The following is a 15994-nucleotide window of genomic DNA, read 5'->3' as shown; positions in this document are numbered from 1 at the left end:
GTAAAATTAATGGACTGTTAAGATATGAGCCCCAAGGTAAAGACAGAATTGTAAGCTCCCATTCAGTTGGTGTGTTTATGTGTGGTTATATGTGTGTGCTTACATTTGAGTGTATACATATATGTATGTGGGTATATAAGAATTCATGTGTTCATATGCTTTGGGAAGCAGTTGCCACCAATTGGGATAATACTTAGGCTGTTTTTAGAGAGTGCCTCTACATCTATCAGCCCTAGAAATGCAATGGCAGAAACTTTCCTGTAAGGGAAGAGTATGCTGATTAACAGACCTTCATGTAAAAGTCTATTGTTTTCAACTTCAGAAATGTCTAACAAAAAAATCAGGAATCATGACCTCCTGGACAAAAGGAAAACAGTCACAGCACTTACAGCTGGAGAAGACCAGAGCTTTCTCTTGATGGTTTGCTCCCTCATGATGTACTTTCTATTGGGAATCACACTCCTATGCTCATACATGCAGAGGTAAGGTTGGTGGCTGGAACAGGAGGTGTCCTTATCCTCTCTCCTCTTCCGTCATTCTATCAACCCTAAGGTCATTTTTCTCACCTTCTTTCCTTTTTCCAAAAAGTTTCTGGTGTATATGTACTTGGTGTTGCCTATTAATAAAAGTAAGGATGATTTATGTTTAAATAGCCTACAATGTGCCAGAGACTTTTCATCTATGATTTGTTTTATTCTCATAGGCACTCCATAAAATATTTAAGTATTAATATACTCATAAAATGGCAAAACCAAGTTCAAAAGAGATGTTATTTGATGTAACACAGCTCTACATGGGGTAGACCTACCTAAGATTCAAACCCATATTCTACAAGTTCCAGAGTCACTATTCATGGCACATCATGCCTTTGTCTGCATTCCACCCTCATTCTTTTTCCACCCCACCCCAGCTCTCTCCTTCACCCTTCAGGTCAGAAGTTCTCAATTTTTCATTCTAACTTCCTTGGAAACTTTGAAAATACTAACACCTAGGTCCTCCATTACTCAAAATGGTCATGTGAAGTTTATTAAAATAGCAATCCAGTCAGACATAGCTTTCAAAGTTTTCCAAATGATTCTAATATATTCTCAAGGTTGAAAAGCACTGTTAGACATTAGACTTTTAAAATACCAGATTTTGGAACCTTTTTGGGTATTTGCTCTACATTTGCTGAATATATAGGGATGTAAAGAATTAGGGATGTAAACAATTTCCTTCTGAATGAAATGTGTCAGTGCCAGCAGCATATCTGGCTCTCTAATGGTCATAAATTTAACCCTTAGAGCACAGATGTATCTGGCATTTATTAAGTCTGACAGTTGTTCATCTTAAGGAAACAAGATCCTTTCACATAAAAAATTGAAGCTTCAATCAAAAAGAAAACCAGTTTTCCATGTCATTCATTTCACTATCAAATTAATACTTTCATTTGAGAAGCAAAATCTAGCTGAAATACAGTAATTTGCTAAAATTAAGGCCTCATCTTTTCACATTCCTGACTGCTCTGCTAATTTTCCACCAGCCTTCAGCTGTACACTTTCTCTATGAGAGCACTGATGCCTTTAGCTCATTCGAAAACCTCTTTCAGAGTCAAACATCTGATTACAAACAAATAACACATTCTCATCTTTATATTAGTAAAATCGGATGAGATGACCCAGAAAAATACAATTTGCCACAACAAAGTGAGTTGGGTACAGGATGGCCTACTTGTGGCATAAAGCCTCACAAATACAATAGCCATCAATGCATGTTCATCAAAAAGAGAGGGTATTAATCTGCACAAAATCTTCTTGGTTTCCAGTGTCTATGGTAATTAGTGTATATCCAGAAGCAAAACATTGATTACCTGTGATACTTCCTAATTAGAACTTTTCATCCTATCAAAAAATTAAAGGTATCTTAAAATGTACTTTTACCAGTGAACAGCAGGAATCCTCCAGTTGTGAGGCCCTAGGAGAATAGTAGTTTATTAGTCTAATATGAGGCTTTATTTCCCATTGCATTCCTGCATCACTCAATAGTAGAATGATCCAAAGCATTACAAAACTACTGTATTGGAAGAAATCACAGTATCCTTCAGTAACCAGAAATACATTTTTGTATATGTTACCCCAAATCTCTCTTTCTGAATCCACTCACCTTTGTAAAGAATGAATATCCAGCTTGTTAAGAAGACTACAGAAGATATGTTTGGTAAAACACCAATTAGAGTTAAAATAGACATAATTATTGCTATTACTACAAAGTTTGGAGGTATTGAATAGTGTAGAAATACAGTTTAAGGACAAAAAGCATGCTTTGTGCTTTTCGGTGGATTTTATAAGTAAACAAAAGTAATCGAGCACGAGTAAATATCATAATCTAATGATGTCATTGAGAAAATTCTCAGAAGCCCAAGTTTGTCTATGGTATGTTGACTTTGCCTAAAGCTGCTCTTCTCTAGGATCTAAACTTTATACAAAATTGGAAAGGATTTCTCTGGTCCTGGAAATGAACAATGATTCCCAACCTCCATTACTACTCCCTTCCTTGTATGTAGCCCTTAGATTTGTGCTTATTCTCCTTTTTTCTCTAGAGTGTGTGAACTGAAGAGTCTCAATGCACCTTGCTAAATATGTCCATTACAGAAACCTTTAATTGCTCCTTCAACTGTGGTCCACACTGTTGGAAACTCTCTCAGTACCCTTGCCTCCAAGTATATATGAACCTGACTTCCTTTGGGAAAAACTCCTCCTCGACCACACTGAAGAGACAATGAAAATGAATCAGAAGGTAGGAGTGCATTCTAGTCATCCCTATAAAGATCTATGCCAACTCTTCTCTCCCTTCCACTACCCCACCAAGTTCCTTTTGTCAGCATTTCAAAGAAAATGCCACCAGGAAGCACATTCAGCCTGTTCTATTCATAAAACTTGTTCATTGCTTCTAGGAAATTTTTATTTCCTGTAAAAGCTGTAAGTCATTCCAGTATTTGTGGTAGACTAGATTTGGTTTTAACTTCCATTTGTGAAGATAACATTTATTTATTTATACACAAAGAGACTGATTCTTCAAAGAAACACCTGAGCTTAAAGATGGATGTACATGCCCACACCTAATATTTCAGCAAAGCATAGAATAAATTTCTATTTTACTATTTACAGTTAGTTCTTAAACTTTGGGCATGTATCTTAACCTCTCTACAAAAAGATAAAAACAAGTGCCTCTTTGCAGGTCATTAATAAGAATTAGAGAAGAGTATTTAGTACTTGGCACAGAAGGGAACAGCAACCTATGGCCACAGTGTGTGTGTGTTTGTGTGTGTGTATATGTGTGTGTGTTTCTTAATGCATACTACATTCATAAATGCTGAATTCCCAGGTGGACCTGTTGCAACAATGAGAAGTACAAAATGTCATGTCAAAACCAGCTTTACAATGTCGGTGTGGGGGGGGGGAGGGGGGTATAATTGGGTGGGGGGAGGGGGGAGGCTGGGAAGGGAGGTGAAGGGTAAACAAAGGAGGAGGCTGCAATGCTTGGTAAGAAATGTATGCATTATCCTGCCCATGTAATTGTAGCCCCTCTGTACAGTATGTTCTCAAATAAAATAAAAAAAAATAAATGCTGAATTCCCCAGCAGTGATATATTTGTCAACATGGTTGAGGTTAACACATATATACTGGGCTAACACTATACCTAAAATTTACCAGACTTATTACCAGAGTTACCAGACTTATTACTTATTAACAGATTTACCATTTATAAATTTGAAAGCTTCTATTAAGTTTTAAATGAACAATAATTACAAAATGTATAAGGTTTAGGATAATCAGTAGTGTTTCATTCAACCTGCCATTATCAATTAATTATCAATTAAGTTAATCAAGTTTAAGTATATTGAGATTTGGATTTATAGTAGCAATTTATAAATCCATAATACTGTGTAAGATCCAGGCAATGTGATACCAATCTGTTATCCCTAGGAAATAATCTTTATAAACCCTAGTATTAAAAATCAGTGGTGGCTCAGTCTGTAATCGTAGCTTTTCATAAGGCTGACATCTGAGGATAACAGTTTGAAGCAAGCCAGGGCAGGAAATTCCAAGAGACTCTTAAAACTACTGAAAAAGAAGTGATGCTGTAGATCAAGTGTAGAGCCTTAGGCCATGAGCAAAAAGAAGCTCAGGGACAATGCCCAGGCCCTCGGTTCAAGTGCCAGAACTGGCAACAAACAAACCTTTCATTACAATTGCCAGCACTTAAAAGATGTAACTTACTGAAGGAAAATATGGTAGCTTAGCACCATATGGTAGCTTAGTACCATATTCTATTGTATGGGCTTATTATTGACAAGCATTTTGTGCATTATCTTTACTTTGTAGAGATATTCTTGTGTATTTCTCTTGGTACATAAGCATACACATTTCTGTCAGGTATAAACCTGAAAATGAATTATCTGAATCATGGGATATGTGTGAGAATATTTGTTTTGGATATACTGACACCAGGAACAAAACCCATCTTTCACATTTATTACAATAACTTGAAAGACTTATTGGAAATATCTCTGAAGACTCACCTTAATGAATATTTTAGAAAGTGTTATTTGAAATCATTTTGTTCCAAATTTCTTTTATTTTTACTAGGCATAACCAACTGTCCTACTTCTGTGATGCGTACTTATAAAGCATGGCTCCTTTACAAGGTGTTTGCTTTGCAAAAGCTCTTCCCTCAAGGCAGAGTTTTAAGTCAAAGCTTTCTGATAAGGATGAATGTCTTATACAAATATGAGCTATCCAAGGAACTGAAAAGTTGCTACAGTTGAGTAGGCCTTCAAAATATTTAATCACTACAGCTCTGTGAATGTATTATTTAAGCTATGAGCAGTTTATTTAACTTAACAGTTGAACAGTTATTTATTAACTGTTGTTAGCTATTAACACTTAACAGTTTACTTATTTAAGCTATATACCAAGTTAAAATGTTTAGGACAAGTGTCTTGTCCTAGGTCACCATATGGTTTTGTCCCACTATCTTCTCTGTAAATATAACATATAGCACACATATAGGAACATACACACAATGAAAATTTTTGGCTCAAGCATATATTATAAAGAAAATTTCCCATGTGGTCACTACAAAGTAAAACATTTCTTATAAGTAAAAGACATATCATGCCCACTTTTTAAAAATGTAGGCTATGCCCCTTGCCAAAGATGATTATTCACCTAACTATTATGACAGCATTTTCTCATTTTCTTTTCTACTTTTGTCACTTATACATACATATTTGCATTTTTTGCCAATACTGGGACTTTAACACAGGTCCTAAGCACTATTCCTTACCTTTTTTCATACAAGGCTGATGTTCTATCACTTGAGCCACAGATTACTTCTGAAATTTTGGTTGTTAATTGAGGTAAGAGTCTCATCGACTTTCTTACACAGGCTAGCTTTGAACATCAATCCTAAAATCTCAGCTTCCTGAGTAGCTAGAATTACAGTTTCAAGCCACCAGCACTCAACCTCTTAAGCACACACTTTTAAGCACTGTATTTTAGTTTGTCTTATTAAAAATTACATAAATAGAAACACATAGGATGTTTTTGCTTATCTGGCTTATTCCATGCAACATGTTTATCAGACTTCATCCATTTGGTTGTAGTTCACTTGTGCACATTACTGTACCATATTCTATTGTATGGGCCTATTATTGACAAGCATTTTGTGCATTATCTTTACTTTGTAGAGATATTCTTGTGTATTTCTCTTGGTACATAAGCATACACATTTCTGTCAGGTATAAACCTGAAAATGAATTATCTGAATCATAGGATATGCCTATATTAATATAATTCCAAATGTTTTTCCAAGTGCCTATACCATTTACTTTCCCACCAGCCCTGTGAGTTCTTACTGCTCTGAATCTTCAGCACTTGCATATGTCTATCATGAAACCAGTTGCTTATGTATGGCATACATATATGCTTTTATATATGATTATATAAATATATATACCTTTGAATTACATTTTTACTCTCTTGATCAAAATTTTAATGAAACCACATCTTGTCAGGAGGATTGTGAATTCAACACCAACTCAAGCTAAATACTAAAGCCATCTTTTAAAAAACAAAAAGATTTTCAAGTGTTACCAAACAAATGCAAGGTTTAGATTAATCTAGGTATTGACTAATACTAAGAAATCTTTACAGTTTCTATCTTGTTAGTGGATTACCCCCCTCCCAGTTCTTTAAACTTCTTTTCTGATAGAAATAGCACATATGTAAACAAATACAGAGACAGCAAACTCTTTCTTAAAAGAACTTCATCACAATACTGAGAGAAATGTTCATATATAGATTATAAATTGCTTTCCTTTTCACAATCACTTGTTTAAGACCTTGCTTACACAAATTAAGCAGACACCAATGCAAACTAAAGAAATCTGAATTAAATTTGAGAGTATTTACTATTTTTAAAATGGTAAAAACATGAAAACTATGTCCCAATTTACTTTCGCAATTACACTGCCCATCATTAATTTAAAGAAAATTATAAATGTAATGTATACAAACTATTCACATTAACCCTAGGTATGCATTATCTATCTCTACAGTCTTTGGGCATAGATATGTTTTATTTTCTAACACAAAACGTGAAGTCTGGCCTATTGTATATACTTAATATGTGATTATATACTCACTCTTCAAAATGCTAGAAAATGTTTTGTCTGCTTTTGGGACCAAGAATGTTTCATATGGGCAATTTTACTTGTTTGGCTCTTGGATATTGTAGATTAAGAGAGACTGTGTAATGGGGAGGTTTTAGAGTAATTGTAATTACTCAATGATCATACAGACTTTGCTAAAATGCTTTGGAGACTTACTATGCCACCTTATTATTTTAACCCAAACTTGGTTTGTTTTTTTTGTATGGCTCACTCTCTTGTATTGGTTACGTTTTAATTCAAGCAGGCGGTCTAACACTTAAGCCAGAACTCAGTGCTTTTTTCTTTAAACTTTCAGATAAGGTCTCATGCCTTCACCCATGTGACCTGAAATTGCAATTCTGAATGGCTGGGTTAAAAGGTGTACCATATTTGGCTTGTTCTTGGTGTACCGTATTGTGTACCATATTTGGCTTGTTAATGAGAAAAAATCTCACTAACTTTTTATGGCCAGAATACCCCAAATCACAATTCTTCTATTTCCAACTCATAAGAACCTGGGATTGCAGGTCTGTACTTAGTTATGGTTTTTGACATCTCCATCCAGTATGCTAGCTGGCATAATGGCACAATATTTTTTGGCACACAGTAAATATTTGGCTTTTATTAAACTTGTAACCTCTTCCTGATGAGAAACTACCTTTTTTTTTTAACAGAATAAAATGAAGAACAAACTCCACCTTTGAAAGGGTCCTGAACAGCCAATAGCTCACTTCTCACTATCACAAGAAAGAAAGAGGCTGTCAGTAAGGTTCTTCAACCAGATCCTGCTCCCACTGCTACCTCCTCTCCCTACAGCTTTAATTTGTAGGCTGAAGGTTTGTCACTCTGCTTCACACATGACTAGTGGGTGAAGCATGTCTAAGAAAACCCCAACAGGTATTTTCTCAAAATTTCCTGTCCATCATGAAAGTAAAAATAACTCAATTTTACAGGTTTTGTAAGTAAAGCTAAAAGAAATATTAGTCACATTCCAGAGAATTGGAGAGAAAGTGTAATCAATGTATCTTCTTTGACCATGTTAAAAAAATATTCAAGAAATGCTAAGGAGCCACCTTTCTACAGATGGAATATAAAAGTCATGCAGTTTTAAATACTAAATAGAAGTTTCTTTCCTTCAACTGTTTAAAGGCTGGGAAAAGAGCAAAGTCTACTAACAAAACTGAAGATTTAGAAAGTTGTAACTTTTTACATTTTGGTACCATCATTGTTTCTAAGAAAGAGTATAGTGACTTTTTCATCATATATTCTTGATTAAAATTTCTCAATTCTTAATATTCCAAATGCAATTCTACTGTAAAAATTCCATCAAGGGGGAGAATTCAGTCATAAAATTCAAAGCAGATACAAAATTAAGAAAACAGAGAAGGGATGGGATTGGGAAGGATGGGGAGAATGATGAAGGGGGTAATACTGATCAAGATGCATTGTATTCAACATCTTTGTTGAATAGCAACTCCTTTGTACACTACTTAAAGATGATTTAAAAATGTTTCCATGCACTTGTGGCTTATGCTTATGACCCTACCTACTCAGAAGGCTAAGATCTTAGGATTTCAGTTCCAAGCAAGCCTGGGCAGGAAAGTTCATGAGACTCTTATCTCCAATAAACTAACCCCCCAAGAGCTGGAAATGGAGTTGTGGCTTATGTGGTAGAGCACTAGCCTTGAGCTAAAGAAGGTCAAGGACAGTGCCCAAGCCTTGAGTTTAAGCCCAACACTGGGGCTTAATGTTTCATGATGGAAAAAAAAAGTTTTAAAAATGAAAAATAATTTATAGTGTTTTTAAAAATTTCTCCATCATGGATAGGAGAACAGAAATTTTGTCTAGATTTTGTAAAGTAAACAACTATCCTGAAATATGAGTGAGATCAGAGAGAGAGACAAAGAGAAGAGAGAGAATGACAGAGAGTAGTTTAAATCTTCTGCTGAACACCTATCTACATCAATAGTTTGGTTAACAGTAACCCAAAAATAATTCCTTGCAAGCATAACACCTATCAATTAAATTTGACTGGTACCTAAATATATTTTGTTTATAAAATAAAACTAATATATACCTTACAACACCAGATCTACAAATCTAAAACTTAAGTGTTAGCCAGGTATGGTAATCTCATCAATTGGGGTCTGATAAAGGAGGGAGATGAGTAAAAGGCCAGCCTGGGCTATGTAGAGAAACTCTGCCTCAATAAATAAATAGATAAATAAATACTAAATCTAATACCATACCTCCCACTAAATTAAAATTTATCTAAGAGATGCTGTTATTTTTTAGCTCTCCAGCTACAGTACATTTTTTCAACTAAGTATAGAGCAGATCATATAATTTCATTTGTTGAAATTTGTGGTGTGTGTGGGGGATGTGGGTGTGCACGTGTGCGTGTGTGCACGCTTGTGTATTGTGTGCTTAAGGCTAGGCTGGCTGCTAACTGCAATCCTCAGATCTCAGCATTCTGAGTATTTTATGTAGCTAGGATTACAGTCATGAGCCCCCAGCACCCAATTTGAAACATATCTCACATCTCTCTCTCTCTTTTCTTTTTGTCCATCTTGGAGCTTGAACTCAGGGCTTGGCTGCTGTCCCTAAGGTCTTTTGATTAAGGCTAGTGCTTTACCACTTTGAACCACTTTCAACTCTACTTCACGTTATCTGGTAGTTAATGAGATAAAGTCTCATACACTTTATTGCCCAGGCTAGGATTACAGGCATAACTCATTAGCACTCAGCTTGAAACACATTTTTGACATTCAAAACTAATCATAAAATTATTCATTAAACACATGATAAAATCATAAGACAACTATATCTTCATTTTAAATTCACACTAGTCTCAGAAACACTTCCATAGCTACAATTTGAGCCAAAGAAAAAGCAGAATCCTAATGTGGAATTCAGCACTGAGTGCAAATCTAGATAAATAGATACAAGAGTGTAAGTTATCAGAAACCTTTTATCAGGAAGCTGACAAATGATTTGGCTGTGGAGGAACAGGGAAGAAGTGTAAACAAATAGAGTCTTATATTTGATGTGAAGTAAGTAAAAGACTGAACTATGTCACCTGAGAGTATGGATGGGTAGGGAAACATAAGGGAGAAGAATGAAAGGGGTGGCATTGATCAATATGCATTATACTCATAATTTTATGTGAAGATGCCTTGCTGCCTTTTTTGTGGTTTTGAGCCAGTAACTTTCTGGTGATCTGTCACAGAAGCAACAGGAACTAACATTCTTATCCACATAGTTGTGTATAAGAAATAATTACAAAAATATTTCATTGGAAAAGAACCATTGTTTTGTGTATCTAGTTTTCCATATGTGCAGCTTTAGTTCCGTACGGTTCTATAAGATTAGACACATTTAAAAATAGCTTAATTTCCTGACTTCTTTGAAAGGCATTTGGCTCAGAAAATGGATTGACCTCTGATACATTCCACTTTTTACCAGAAGTGAAAAGACACAAAATTTACTTCTTTTTCTACTGAAAGTTTGGCAACTTTACGTTTAAGAAATTCCCTGCTTCATTCAAGAAGCTTATGTCCCTCAAACTTCATGCAAATTATAGTATGTGAACTCAATAAAGATGCAGTAGATATACCTTACGATATCTACCTGTACCTAGCTATCCATTCCTTGTCTTTGGCCAGTATTATTATTTAGCTCATTACCAGCCTGGACTTCATAGTTCAGCTCTGCTCTCCTGAAGTCCTCCTTTTTTGTCATTTGTGGGGCTTGAACTCTGGGCCTGGGAGTTGTCCTTCAGCTTGTCAGCTCAAGCCAGGCATTCTACCACTTGAGCCTGACATACTTTCCTTGCCCAGGCTGGCTTTGAACAGCAATCCTCAGATCTCAGCCTCCTTAGTAGCTAGGACTACAGTCATGAACCACCAGTGCCTGGCTGGACCCCTTTTCTTTTCTTTTCTTTCTTTTTTTTTTGGTCAGTCCTGGTCTTTATTAAGTTCTTAAATCATGTTTCGCTCCTCCAACATCTGTATTAAATTAAAATTGGAATGTAATAAATACAGGCCTCCACTTCTGGTAACATACTTATTCTTATGATTCTTGTGGTTCATGAACTATGCAAATACCTCCGATTTCAGCTTTTTAGGTTTTGCTTGTTAATCAGAGATGAGTGTTGCACATGCTTTTCAGCACAGGGTGTAATCTTATAGCCCAAGGCCCCTGCCACTTCCACCTCACTTCACCCAATTCCCCACTCTCCTGGACCCTTCTTCAGTAGACCCTCACTCCTGATCTTTGTTGTTGGTCTCAACTCATGGAAGCCTCCTGCAGCCATATCTGTACGTTTTCTCTGACTAAGAAGCTTTATCAATGAGCATAGGAACCCTAAAATTAAACTGCTATCAGTCTGGACCACAAAGTTTGCTATTTAACTGAATCTCTGCTCATAAACTAAGTTTCCATAACAGGTACATTCCTACAATTCCAATTCTTTCAGCACACAAATTTTCTTCTGTATTTTCACTTGAAACAATCATCAAGAAATCACTTCAACTTCCTTATGCTCTTCCTGAAAAAGCACACTGATGAACACCTTCTGTTTCATCATTTGCCACTTTTTCTATTTTTGCAATCATGTTTCATTTTATGCCTACAATAATTAGTCTGTATCAACCTTTTCCTATTTTTCATTCATTCTTTTCCTTCACTAAAAATGTCATATTAAAATAAAAAAATAATACATATATCACCTCCAATTTATTTTCCCAATAATAATAATTGTTGCATTTTTATGTGCTTTGTGAAGGTCATTTTCTTCCTCTCTTATTATTTTCTTATTATTCTTTCCTTCTGTTCTCTCATCTCTTCTCTCTTCTACCTGTCTTCTCTTCTCTCTGCTCTTTCCTACATCTTCTATCTTCTCTCTCTTCCCTACTCCCATCTCTCTCTCTTATCACTTCCAAGGTATACTTGAAGATCCCAAATTCTTTTTGCTTTTTGAGCTAGAACTAAAAACACAAACTATACCACCAGTCAAGTTCCTTTTTTGTTCTTCCTTAGTTTTTAGATTATTGGAGATAGATTCTTACGTATTTTTCTGAACAGGCCTGCTTTGATTCTGTTCCTCCAGTCTCCATCTCAAGACCTCCTAGAATGACAGACATCATTTACCAGGGCCCAATTTGTGCTAATTATCTACCACAACCTCTTATGGGCTGATACAATTTTTCTGTTCTGTTCACACACTGAGCCTTGAAGGGTATTCATAAATGCTTCATTCCAAAATCTAGTGGATTTTGTGAGGTTCTCACTGGAATGGTCCTTTGGCCATTTTTGAATTCACAAATGTTGCCCTGAACAATTTCTACATTCTCTGACTTCTCTCATTTTTTCACCTTCACTTATAACCCTTCTGATTTTATCTGTTTTTAAGTTTTCCTTACAATGATTCTAGGAAGTATGAATGACAGAAGTTTCCAGTAGGGTATACTTTACTGTGCTTACTAAAAATAGAAAGAAGAAAGTTAAGACTATCTTGTGAAAATTTTAAAAACTCAAAATCTTATGTTGGCATAAAAGAAAATTCTTGACTTTCTGAAAAAGTTTAGCTTTCACCATAAGAAGAATGCTTCTAAAGAAAGACATCATGAAGCAAGGTGGTGATGGCTCATGTCTGTAAACCTAGCTGGCATTCAAGAATCTTAGATCTGAAGATTATGGTTTACAGTCAGCCCAGAGGAGAAAGACTGTAACCATCAAAAACCTGGAAGTGCAAAGTGGTTTCAAGTAGTAGAAGTGGTAGGGCACTTGACTTGAGCAAAAAAGCTCATAGAGACAACAGTGAGTCAAGACTAAGCACGGGCTTAAAGCTACTTACAAACCCTAGAATAACTAAGAGAAGGCCCATCCTTTTCAAGTGGAAACAAGAAGAATCAAGGGAAGGATAATATAACAGGAACAGATACCTGAATATGGTCACACTGTAATTTTATCTCAATAGCAATCTATTATGCTTTAATTCTGTAAGTTTTTTTTATTATACTTTTTTATTGTAAAAATACTGTACAGAAGGGTTACAATTACATGGGCAAGATAATGAGTACATTTTTATCAAGCATTGTAGCCTCCTCCTTTGTTTCTCCTTCCCATCCTACTCCCGCCCCCCAATCCTCCCCGCCCCCCCCCCCCCGCACCAAAGTTGTAAAGTTTATTTTTTGACGTAACGACTTGTACATCTCATTGTTGCAAAGGGTCCACCTGTATCCCTATTTAAACGATTTGTTTTTCCCCTTCCCCTCCACAAATTATACCGACATCAAATACAGTGAAAGCAGGGGTTATACTGTGGGGGAGGGACATACAAAGCAACAAAGAAATAATCTTATGTGTTAGAAATGATCACATGAAAGAAAAAAAAACATTTGAATACATATCTTAGGGTTCAATACTGTAAGTTTTAAGAAGATAATTTTCCCTTTTTTCTCTCCTCTCTTCTCCTTTCTTTCTCATACCTCCTCTTCCCCTACTCTAATCCTCCCCTTCACCTCACCTCCCACACAATGCTCCATGTGAACGATTTCAGGATTGTCTTTAAAACTACCAGAAAAAAAACCCTTATTTTACTGATCTTTTCAGTAAAAGAACATATGGCACAACAAGGAATTGAACTGTAGATAATAATGCCTGCCTGGCTGTACATTACAAAATAAGGGTAACTCAGAGCAAGATGATTAACACATAAATGGTATGTTAAATTTTAATTTTTTGTGAAAACATTTAAAAATTACAAATTTGCTTCTATTATTAACAGACACATTGAGCTCAGGGAAATAAATTTCTGGGTATCAAAGGTTGAAACATATGAGCCTGTGAGTTAACTATATTAACTGAAATGTGCTATCCTTGGTTCCCAATATCTCTTGGCCATTTCATATCACAAACTGTATTTCATACACACTTCCAAATTTACCAAAATTTCATTCGTTTTTATCATTGTTAAAATTAACACCAAAGCCTTTAACAGACTTTTGTAGTATCCAAATCTCCCTGGACTATGAATACAGTGGCCTCTAAGTGTTTGGACAGGTACAACCAGAAAAATATGGCTGAAGATAGTCTTCTAGAGCAATTTCCAATACAATCCTTCTTCCATCTGAAACGTGTACATATTTCTGTCTGTTGGCTGATTTCCTTCAATCCCAACAGATTTGCCCATTAATCTCTATTATTTTAGTGGATCTCTAGCCAACATCTCAAAACTATTCAAAATAATTTCTGTAAAACAATTCCAAAGACTTCTCAACTACATCATCAAGAATCACTACAACAATAATCATATTTTGGACACCAACTTCCATCATTAACTACTTCTCTATTCACTGTGACAAAATGAATCATAAAACCACTTAAGAAACAAATTATATTGGCTTCCAATTTTAGTTTAGCATCTATGGAAAGGAATGGTAAAGTAAAGCAATTCATACCACAGTGGCCAGGAATCAAAGAAAAGGGAATACAAAAATGGGTTAGGCATAGTACACCTTAAAAGATATTTCTTGGTGAACTACTTCTAGCTATGACCCACAAGCAACAATTTTGAGAGAGAAAAAAACTTGTTAGGTAAAAGTTGTTTTAAAAGTTGTGAATTAACATGGTAGCAGATAACATGTGTGCTCTCCCATGTTTCCTGATGACTACCTATGGGGCCCCTTGAAACAAAGATTTCCAGAGCATAAAATAAAAATCTTTTGTACTTAAGGTTGGCCACATATTCCCTGGAAGAAAAAAAACAAATAACTAGTGGGACTTTATTGCCTGAAAATAATATTGTGGTTGTCATCCTCCTCACCCTCCTCTTCCTGCTCCTCTTCCCCCTTCTCCTCCTCCCTTCTCCTCTCTCCTCTTCCTTCCTCCATCTTCTTCTGAAGCAGAACACTGTTAATTTCATTGTTGGGGCAAAAGCTCAGACACCTTGAATGCAGTGGTTTAATGAACACATAAGTAACCAACATCCCCGTCTCCTTCAAAGACTCCTTTTTTAAAATGTTGTTAGCCGGGCGCCTGTAGCTTACTCCTGTAATCCTAGCTACTCGGGAGGCTGAGAGCTGAGGCTCAAGGTTCAAAGCCAGCCCGGGCAGAAAAGTTTGTGAGACTCTTATATCCAATAAGCCACTAGAAAACAGGAAATGGCGCTGTGACTCAAGCGGTAGCGCACTTGCTTTGAACTGAAGAGTACAGGGACTAATAAATAAGTAAACAAACAAACAAATAAATAAATAAATGTTATTGTAAAGATGATGTACAGAAGAGTTACAGTTACTCAGGTAATGTGCACATTTCCTTTTGAATAATGTTATCCCCCTCCTTCATTCTCTTCTGAAAGATGAGGGCCTAAGCCAGAATATACTTCCCTTCCTACCCGAGAGAACAATGTCTGAATGAAGAAAAGAATCCTATTTCAGTGTACCACATACTCTCTGTCATTAAAAAATCAGAAAATGATCATAATCTTTCCCTAGAGATATTTTCTTCATGGTTAAATGTCCACAGAGGCCATGGATCCGTCTTTCTGAGAAATTAATCATGTTCTATTGCTCTAACTCTGGACAGACTTTGTGGTTCCATGGATTGACAAAGGTTAAAGTACGGGCAAATCAGTCATATCTTGTGTATAAAGAATAGTCCTTTATCTTCCATGCTCAGGCCTAAATTTATAAAAAATAGTAATCATCTTATGATGTCTAAAAGGTCTATCTAGTAATACCCTCAATTAATATTTACATGTATTATTCTTGTACACTGGTCAATCAGGCAGTAACAGTGTGAAAAAGGCTTTCTTTGCCACCAGAATTATAGAAAGCAATTGACTAGTTGTTATGGACAGTTTCCAATTTGGAGCTCAACATTTATGCATGCTTAATGCAGTTAAACCCACACTTACTGTGCACACTTATATTTTAATATGAAATGGCCTTATCATAAAGGTCATTATCAATTTAAAGGTTGGACACCATGTCTCAGTCAGATCTAATCAAAATACTGACCTTTAAAAACGAACTCTGGGCACTGGTTGCTCACGCCTATAATCCTAATTATTCAGGAGGCTGAGATCTGAAGATCACAGTTCGAAGCCAGCCTGGGCTAGAAAGTCCCCATAACTCTTATTTCCATTTAACCACCAGAAAACCAGAAGTGGTGCTGTGGTTCAAAGTGGTAGAGTGCTAGCCTTGACCAAAAGAGCTCAGAGACAGCGCCCTGCCCCTGTATTCAAGCCAAACAACTCAAAACAAAAAACAAAACAAAACAAAACAAAAAACAAC

The 15994-nt window shown here is 35.9% G+C and overlaps 1 long non-coding RNA gene across 1 annotated transcript in view; it reads right to left on the bottom strand.

Moving 5' to 3' along the window:
- Positions 1-472: 472 nt before the first annotated feature.
- LOC138836808 (uncharacterized) overlaps positions 473-15994 on the bottom strand; it is a 64492-nt gene continuing 48970 nt past the window's right edge. Inside the window, exon 5 of the long non-coding RNA XR_011375063.1 lies at positions 473-616. This is a non-coding gene — a long non-coding RNA (uncharacterized lncRNA). The remainder of the gene's footprint in view (positions 617-15994) is intronic.

This window comes from Dipodomys merriami, unplaced genomic scaffold (genome assembly GCF_024711535.1).
Source record: "Dipodomys merriami isolate MVZ:Mamm:240054 unplaced genomic scaffold, mDipMer1.0.p SCAF_26, whole genome shotgun sequence".
Lineage (NCBI taxonomy): Eukaryota > Metazoa > Chordata > Mammalia > Rodentia > Heteromyidae > Dipodomys > Dipodomys merriami.
Note: the sequence above shows the minus strand (reverse complement) of the source record. Positions and strands in the feature narration are given on the sequence as shown.